This window comes from Etheostoma spectabile, chromosome 23 (genome assembly GCF_008692095.1).
Source record: "Etheostoma spectabile isolate EspeVRDwgs_2016 chromosome 23, UIUC_Espe_1.0, whole genome shotgun sequence".
In the NCBI taxonomy this organism is placed as follows: domain Eukaryota; kingdom Metazoa; phylum Chordata; class Actinopteri; order Perciformes; family Percidae; genus Etheostoma; species Etheostoma spectabile.
Window position 1 is genome coordinate 22,580,845 of NC_045755.1, and position 10,035 is coordinate 22,590,879.

The 10,035-nt window shown below is 40.7% G+C and overlaps 1 protein-coding gene across 1 annotated transcript in view; it reads right to left on the minus strand.

Moving 5' to 3' along the window:
- large1 (LARGE xylosyl- and glucuronyltransferase 1) overlaps positions 1-8,627 on the minus strand; it is a 181,839-nt gene extending 173,212 nt beyond the window's left edge. The window contains exon 1 of the mRNA XM_032504892.1: positions 8,041-8,627. The gene's annotated coding sequence lies outside the window, so the exon portion shown is untranslated. The remainder of the gene's footprint in view (positions 1-8,040) is intronic.
- Between the last annotated feature and the right edge of the window lie 1,408 nt (positions 8,628-10,035).

A 10,035-nucleotide genomic window follows, 5' to 3' on the forward strand; every position in this document is an offset into this window, starting at 1 on the left:
GTGTGTAGGGAGGGGCGCTGGGACTAGCCTATCACAGAATAGTGTAGGGGAGGGGCGCTGGGGCTAGCCTATCACAGAATAGTGTAAGGGAGAGGCGCTGTGACTAGCACTGTGATTAGCCTATCACAGAACGGAGACACAGTCAATGGAGACTTTCATTGACAGATATTGACTCGCATTACTCGTATAATACTTGTACTCGGCAAAAGTGCTTTATCCGTACCGGATACTCGTTTCAGCCGGGTACTCGGCTCATCCCTATGAATTGCTAAATAAATGTGTAAATTAATGTAATAATACATTTATAAAAGAAAAAATAAATGCTGAAATAAACAAATGAATCAAGGAATAAATAAATGAAAGAATAAATGAAAAATAAATGCTTTAAATATACAGTATTTTTAGATTTTTGTACATTAAGGTCCTAATCTCAGTTTAAAGAAAACATCATTGGTCAAATCGGAGAGCCAGACAAAAGCAATAGATTTTTTAGCTAAATGATCAGTTGAAATGGACAGTATGAAAGAGAGAGAGAGAGATAGAGAGAGATAGAGAGATAGAGAGATAGATAGATAGATAGATAGATAGAGAGGAGGATGTGCTCAGAGCAGACGAAGAGTCTGTATGGGGATATGACAACCAATTTCTCTGCCATTGGGGCGACTTCTAGCTCACTCAGTGCGTGCGCCCCATGAAGGCTGAGGCCTTTGCAGCGGCCCGGGTTCAAATCTAACCTGCGGCCCTTTGCTGCGTGTCATCCCCCCTCTCTCTTCCACCGTTCCTGTCTATCCACTGAATAAAGGGGGGAAAAGCACCCAAAAATTAATCTAAAAAAATAAATTAAAAAAATAAAAAGATTTCTCTGCCAATTAAACATAATATCCTGATCAAAACAGGATAAGCCTAATAGTTGGAATATTCATTACACACATGACAAAATGCGAAGGAAATTACGTATAATTAATGAGGGAAGTATTGAACCAGGGCTCAACATGAGCAATAGCTTGATGGCATGGAGCCAGTAAAAACGTATGTTGGGCTATTTGATGAGCAGTCTCTAGCCCGCATGGGCCAATCACGTGGCTCTGAGTACGTCAGAATGTGTGCTGGCAAAGACGGAGGCGGACAATCCCATCAGCTGGGCATATTCATGACTGGACAGCGGGGAAACAACAACACAATCCAGCAGATGGTGAAGTTAATCAATACCGATTACCATATCGGGAAGAGTGAGCTCCCCTTCACTGCTTACAAGTCGTTCTTCTCACAAAGAATGACGAAGATGTTGGCTCCACAACAGTGCCAAATATTTGCAAACATTCTACAATCATTCCTGATGTAAGAACCCCAGAGTCTTAAATTACTAGCTCTCACCTCATTGGTGACAAAGATCTTTGAGAGGTCGGTTAGGCAGGAGTTCCTGAAGCAGATGGAGAAAAAATTAGACCCTCTCCAGTTTTCTTATTGGGCTAGCAGAGGTGTTGAGGATGCAAAGCTAACTGTGTTCAATTTCCTTTACCAACATTTGGAATCCTAAAAAACTCATGCTAGGCTCCTTTTTAATCAACTTCTCTTCAGCGTTCAATACCGTTCAGCCCTACTTGTTGACTGAGGAACTACAGGCTCTTTTGTAGATTAAATCCTAACTTAATTGGCTGGATACTGGATTTTCTGTCAAATAGGTTGCAGTGTGATAGGGTTAATGGTGTCTTATCCTCGAAAGCCCTTACCAGTATTGACAGCAAATTATCTTTTGACAAAAACACAGATGCTGCCTGTAAAAAGGACAGAGACATTCTTTTTAAGGAAGATGAAATCACTGAGCGTGTACAGGACACTGATGACTCTGATTGAATCTGTCTTGACATCATCTATTGTGGTGTGGTACAGTGGTCTTTCAATGATTACCAAGCGTGAGCTAACAAAGCTAGTAAACGTAGCGTCTAAGGTGGTTGGGGTACAGCTACCAAAGCTGCAACATATATATGATAAACAGGTCAGGGGGAAGGCAACCCAAATTTTAAATTGCCCTGATCACCCACTCTTTGGGGAGTTTAATCGGCTCCACTCAAGTCACCGTTTTATGATAAGAACTAGATGTGCCAGGGATTCTTTTATTCCTGTGGCTATTAGGAACCTGAATTTACTTGATTGACATCTCTTGAAATTTGTATGCAGTATGTGATTATTTATTTATTCATTCCTGTCCATTTTCATTATGACAGATTTACCTGTCCAATTGGTGTGTACTATTCAATTGGATTCTGTCATTGGTTTTGTAGGAAGCAATGCTTCCTTTGATGTGTTGATATGTGTCCTGTGTGGTTTTTAAAATGTTGTTAGCATCTGCTGCTGCTGTTTCTGTTTTCTGTGTATATGTTTTAGACATCCTGCTGAACGCTAAATTTCGTTTTGATAAATAAAGTGAAACTTGAACTTGAGACCAAAAAGAAATAGTTTAGAACCATTTTGCAATCAGACTATCCTTCACCAGCCGCCTTAAACCTCAGAAGATCTTTTCCTTCAATTAATGTATCAGCGTTGCCCTAACTCATAGCTGTGACAGGCAATTCTCTGAGTCAAGTGGATGGTTATCACTTAGTGAGCTTTCTCTTCTACACTTGGCATTTTAGCTCCATTTCTTACAAAGCAGCACTATATATTTCTAGGTTTCTCCTTTCCCTGAAAACATACTATAGGTTTGTGGTTTGGCACTATATATATATATATATATATATATAAAGACAAGTAGGCTTGTAACAATTTAATGTCTCAGAATTATTGCGATTACCAATATAATTCTCACTATTTAATAAAATAATAGTTTGAATATAATATATATAGACTAGAATAGAGATATACAGTGAGGAAAATAAGTATTTGAACACCCTGCTATTTTGCAAGTTCTCCCACTTAGAAATCATGGAGGGGTCTGAAATTGTCATCGGAGGTGCATGTCCACTGTGAGAGACATAATCAAAAAAACAAAATCCAGAAATCACACCGTATGATTTTTTAAACTATTTATTTGTTTGATACAGCTGCAAATAAGTATTTGAACACCTGAGAAAATCAATGTTAATATTTGGTACAGTAGCCTTTGTTTGCAATTACAGAGGTCAAACGTTTCCTGTAGTTTTTCACCAGGTTTGAACACACTGCAGAAGGGATTTTGGCCCACTCCTCCACACAGATCTTCTCTAGATCAGTCAGGTTTCTGGGCTGTTGCTGAGAAACAGTTTGAGCTCCCTCCAAAGATTCTCTATTGGGTTCAGGTCTGGCGACTGGCTAGGCCACGGCAGAACCTTGATATGCTTCTTACAGAGCCACCCCGTGGGTATCCAGGCTGTGTGCTTCGGGTCATTGTCCTGTTGGAAGACCCAGCCTCGACCCATCTTCAATGCTCTAACGGAGGGAAGGAGGTTGTTCCCCAAAATCTCGCAATGCATGGCCCCGGTCATCCTCTCCTTAATACAGTGCAGTCACCCTGTCACATGTGCAGAAAAACACCCCCAAAGCATGCTACCACCACCCTCAAGCTTCAAAGTAGGGATGGTGTTCTTGGGATGGTACTCATCATTCTTCTTCCTCCGAACACGGTTAGTGGAATTATAACCAAAAAGTTCTATTTTGGTCTCATCTGACCACATGACTTTCTCCCATTGGCGTTTTTCCACTGCTGGTAACAGCTCAACTCGACTTGACTCGCCTCTACGCATTCTGCGTCTGTTTTCCATTGCAAAATGAGTAACGCCTCAACGTGGCTGGTCACCATAGCTACGCATGATGATGTAATTTTCAACGCGACTCACAACAGCACGTTGACTACTTGCCACAGCCAGAAGAAATGTTTTGTTTCAAAAGAAACTGAAGGAAGCAACAAAAATCACCGCTAAAAAAACCCAGAGTTTGGGAATTCCGACGGAGTTCAGACGTCGACATGACGGTTGTTTGCCGACACAAAAGGGTAAGTTAAGTTTCCTGGTAACGTCAGCTAACATTTGCATGTGTAAGGGGCCCCGGTCAGTATTTACTATACGCTAGCGTTATATAAAGTACATGAACTTTAGCAACCATGATTACACACCAACATGTGTGATGTGTACTGTTTGTGTTTCAGAGCATTCACGCTTTGCAAAATCGCCGCCGCAGACCGCCTGGTGGGCGATGTCCGACGGGCTGGATTTTTTTTAAATGTCCCGTTTGTTCTGGACACACACTCCGCACTCTTGTTTGCTAAAAACTCAGTGATCCGACCAACCAGCAGTCAGCAGGTTTCCACGTCACCTTTTGGTATCGCCTCAGCTTGCTTGGAACCTCGACTGAGGTAGTACTAAAAAAAGTACCTGGTAGCAGGTCCCAGGGACTTTTTTTCGTAATGGAAAACCAAAAAAGTAGAGCGAGTAGAATCGAGGCGAGTCGAGTAGATACCACGCAGTGGAAAACCGCCACATGACTCCTCTCGATCATCCAAATGATCATTGGCAAACTTAAGACGGGCCTTGACATGTGCTGGTTTAAGCAGGGGAACCTTCCGTGCCATGCATGATTTCAAACCATGACGTCTTAGTGTATTACCAACAGTAACCTTGGAAACGGTGGTCCCAGCTCTTTTCAGGTCATTGACCAGCTCCTCCCATGTAGTTCTGGGCTGATTTTTTCACCTTAGGATCATTGAGACCCCACAAGGTGAGATTTTGCATGGAGCCCCAGTCCAAGGGAGATTGACAGTCATGTTTAGCTTCTTCCTTTTTCTAATGATTGCTCCAACAGTGGACCTTTTTTCACCAAGCTGCTTGGCAATTTCCCCGTAGCCCTTTCCAGCCTTGTGAAGGTGTACAATTTAGTCTCTAATGTCTTTGGACAGCTCTTTGGTCTTGGCCATGTTAGTAGTTGGATTCTTACTGATTGTATGGGGTGGACAGGTGTCTTTATGCAGCTAACGACCTCAAACAAGTGCATCTAATTTAGGATAATAAATGGAGTGGAAGTGGACATTTTGAAGGCAGACTAACAGGTCTTTGAGGGTCAGAATTCCAGCTGATAGAAAGGTGTTCAAATACTTATTTGCAGCTGTATCATACAAATAAATAGTTAAAAAAATCAAACAGTGTGATTTCTGGATTTTTCTTTTTAGATTATGTCTCTCACAGTGGACATGCACCTACGATGACAATTTCAGACCCCTCCATGATTTCTAAGTGGGAGAACTTACAAAATAGCAGGGTGTTCAAATACTTATTTTCCTCACTGTATATGAAATTAGGCCGGATGTCTGGATCTGAGCTTGGATCAAGGAAGTTGTAAGCACATTTAGACGTGCTGGGCTCTGGTCTGGACAGGAACTTGGGTCCACTCAACCAGTTGGTGTTTTCCAGGTGGCCAGCAGGGACAAAGCGTGTTGCGTGATCTGCAGGGTGGATTCTGCTAGATCTGTTGGTAGATTGCGCCACTGGTCTGCATCTTCAGATGCAGGACATAACAGATGCATATCACTTTAGACGGCTACAGCCCAGGATGTTTAGAGTTGCTATGGCAACAAGTGACAGCTGCTGCTAGCCGAGGTTTTATAGTTTTTCAGTTTTCATTTTTATTTTTTGACTTTTTGTTTTCAAATTTAGTTTAGTTTTAAAAGCGGGTTCGCTAGTTTAGCGGTTTAACATTAATTTGAATGAAGATAAAACAGAGTGTATTATTTTCAGTACTTCAGGCATGCAAAATGGTCCAACTTTGAGTCTGGGAGCTCTGGCATCTTACACAAGGTCAGCTGAGCAGGCACGACCTAGAAAAGGCCATTTATTAGGGATTAGCCAAGTACTCGGCTGAAACGAGTATCCGGTACGGATAAAGCACTTTTGCCGAGTACAAGTATTATCCGAGTAATGCGAGTCAATATCCGTGCTCGGATTCAATGAAATTCTCCATTGACTGTGTCTCCGTTCTGTGATAGGCTAGTCACAGTGCCAGTCACAACGCCTCTCCCTTACACTATTCTGTGATAGGCTAGTCCCAGCGCCCCTCCCCTACACTATTCTGTGATTGGCTAGTCCCAGCGCCCCTCCCTACGCAGACAGACTCCCTGTGTGCCGCTCACTCGCACACGGGACACGGAGAAGTGAGCAGCTCTCCCCTTCTGGTCCGCGGGGCTTTTTCTGTTAACATTTAGGGTTTCTTCAGCTTCAGGTTTGTTTTATACTTCGGTTTGAACTAGTACCTAGTAACCAGGAGACTTCTGGTAACCGTGGGGTTTGTTTAGACATAGTGCTTGGTAGAATGCGACTCGGGTTGCATCTCTGCTGTCAAAGTTTTTTTTATTTTTTTAAACTGCCTGCTGGTTCTAACAAGTTTTTTTTGAGTGTCTGAAACGTTCCTGCTGTGTTTTATAAAAAAAATAAAAGGCAGTTGCAGTATAAATGAATAATATTACAAATTAAGATACACACACAAACACATTCCAACCCCCCGCCCCGTAGTCTCTCTTTGTTTGTTTGTCTCTCTCTCGCTTTATCTCTTACTCACTCACAGACACACACACTCACACATACCTGATGTGAAAATAAAAAAGAACCAAAAAAAAAAAAAAAGATCATAAAAAAATTAAAAATTAAAAAAAGAAAGTTATATTATTGAGTATGACAACTCTTGTTCATTACATTTTACTTAATAATTGCAACCGCATTGTTGTATTTATTGTTACAAAACTGTATATAGTTTGTTTGTTACCATGGCAATACCATTGATCTGAAGCTCAATGCTGATGCTGTCATGAAAATAGTTTTCTAATCAGCAATACATATAACAATTTCTGATAAACTCATATCAATTGCAAGCTTAAAATAACATACCGGTTAAAGCCCCGCCCATTTCCGGGTTAAATTATATCCACCTCCGGTTTAGGCCCCGCCCAGTCCGAGTACAGATACAGATACAGATAATTCATGTGGTAAACAGATACAGATACAGATAATGCTGTACTCGCTCATCCCTAATACCTATAAATCTCAGTTTGCTAATCACTTCCTAGACAAAGCAGATAGACGAAGCTTAGATTTTGCCATGTATTTGTCACACACAAGTTTTAATGAAATGTTTTGTTTTCTACTGAGGTTTTTATTGTGTAGCCTAGTCATTCCATGCTTATTAAACATGCTTGTGAAAGTCACCTTCTCTATCAGTGATCTTCCATGTCAGGGGCTGAGTCATGTTTAGAGGTGGAGAACATGAAACATGAGGTGGTCACATGTAATGTGATAAAGTAGATCAACAGCCTATATGTGTTTTGCCTATTTTATTTTTTCCTTTTGGCCATTTTTGTGTGTTTTTTCTGCACTCTTGCCTAAACTAAGTTATCTGATCCTCTTTCATTCCCTCTGTTTTGTACTTTTCTGGAACTTTTAAATAAAAATCAACACATTTTTTAAAAATGTTTTTTTAATTATTATTCTATCTGCATCGAGCATCAAATTGTTCTAGAGAGAATCACGATGCATCTAAGAATCGATTATTTTTTCCACCCCTAATTCCTAGTTCCTTTTCTGCTGTAACAATGTGGTAGCAGTGTTTCTGTGCTCAACTGTTGCCATTCAACTCGCTCCAGTGATACATATGGTTGTTATGCACCCGCGTGCTAACGGACTGCACGCGCAAGGGACACGAATTAGCATATTTATAAGACATAAAAGATGAAGATTTTTCGCTGTCTACTCAAATATGACTTGAGCGCGACAGTTAACAAACTCTGAGAAGGGTTGACGAGCCCAGGTGGTGTTAATCCTCTCCCCCTCCTATTTTTGGGGATTAAAGGACCGTTTGCTTCTTTATCTGTGGAGAGAGCCTGCTTCGTTGCTGTCTGGACTCTGGATTCACAAACACGTATATAAAGGCCTTAATAGAAATATGGGCACAAGGGCTTTTTAATGTTATAATATAACAAGTGAAAAATAACACAAGTTACAAAAATATCTAGGAGGCAAGCGGTTTTAAGATGATGAGGTAAGGTTGCAGTGCTAGTCAGACGTGATAACTGCGTATTCCACTCACCTGCGGCTTCAAACTGCTGCTTTTAGGGTTCCTTAGTCAAATATATCTCCATTAACAGCCCACGATGTTGCTTATAAAACTGCTGCTATAGATCAGTCATAACAGTTCTCCCTGCGCAAAATGAGACTATGGTCCGCAGCTGACTTGGTCCATGTAGTAGGAGCTTTATCGGGATGTTTATCCGGTCCGGAAGCCTCAGCTGTTAGCCCCAGCTACCAGCAGCAACAGCTGAGCTGGTAGCTGAGCTTGTATGTTTCCTCCGGGCTGGATAGAAACTTAAATCTCAGACAGGTTGGTTTCCTCTCAATCTCATTAATAGCAGTGGGTCCGGATTACTGTGACCTGCAGGTAACGACACACTGTCGGAGGGGAGACACAGAACCACGGCGGCCTCGACAGCAGGAGTAGGGAGACTCGGGCAGTGCTCCGCGGAAGCTTGGTTAGTTAAAATGCCTTCCCAGTGTCCAGTAGAGTATATTCCTACCACGGAGGTACTCCAGTATCGTCCAAGGGTCCTGCTTGTGTCTGAGTTATCGGCCTCAACACAGCAGCTCTTTCTTCCTGACAAGCATGCAGCGTCCAATCATAGTACTGCATTTCGAGAGGGGGTGGAGGATAAAAAAGGAGTGGATCATTACGGACTGGAGTATGGATTGGACAACAGGAATGGTCGATTGATACGGACGAAATATTTATTCACAATTCCAATTTAAAGTCCAAAGAAAAAACGAAGCGAGATCAAATTAAAATTATTATTATTATACTATGCTACAAGGAAAATGCCATAATTAAATTTTAAAAATAAAAAGGAAACATACATGCTCAAACTGAAATCTTTAAAATCTTTTATTGATTGAGAGTAACATTAAATTGGAAACTCAAAATGGAAAAGACAAAAGCTTAAATGGAAATACTTAAATTAAAATCTCAAATAGAAAAGTTAGTTGGTTAGTCTGGGCACTTTATAATTTTAAATTTTGTCTTTTAAATTTCACATTTGGAAATGGCCATTTGACATTTTAAGATTCAACTTTTACATTTTTAAAGTTTATAAATTGGCTTTTCATTTTGACACCTGTCAATGTGAGGACGCGTGGCCCAAAGGCTGGTGGGAGGGTTGAGAGACTTCCAGCTGAAAGGGAAGCTTACAATTTTTGTCTGCTATTTCACCATTAAATTCACATCTGAGACTTTTTATGGCCAATTGCACATTTTCTCCGATGTTGACTTCAGACTTGAGAAGCACCAGTCTGATGTGACAGCTGGTGGCAGCACAGACCCCGCTGTAAGCTGGAGGACCAGTAAAAAAGAAGCTGTATTTCACCGTTGTCGGATCATTTAGTTAAATATCACAACACAAATGTCCATCATATCATTTAACTATTTAAAACATTTCCAAGTGGACAAATATTGTTATATTGTAATATAAATACAAATATACAAATATATTTGTATACAAATACAAATATAAATATTGTAATACCCTCAAAATTTCATACCAGTTTTTTAAACATTATTTAAAGCTAAATGTGACAAAATGTTGCTGTTATTTTCAGCGTGAGCCGCTTTACAAATGGCGCCCCATATTTTATTACATAGGATATCCTGAGACAAAGTTACCTGAATCAAGCTATCACAGCTCTCCCCTTTCTTTGTCTGCCTCTTTGGCTCTTGGACCCCTAGTCTTATCCACAAAGGGTGGGGTCTCTAGACCAAAGTGATGCGTCTGTGTGCTTATTCGTTATCTTTCAGTGGGAATGTGACTGAAAGTTTATGACCCTCAGTTCAGGACTTGCAGAGAAAAAGAATAGTGACTGCAAAAAGATTCAGGATGGTCCCTAACAATCAGTTCTACTTCTGACACATTTAGGAGAGGCTGGATTCTAATGGAATGTACCAGAACATCTTATGTTATAGAACAGAGTATTGCAAAACAACTTAATGCAACAAACAACCAACAACAAACAACAAATAAAAATATACTTATACAACAAA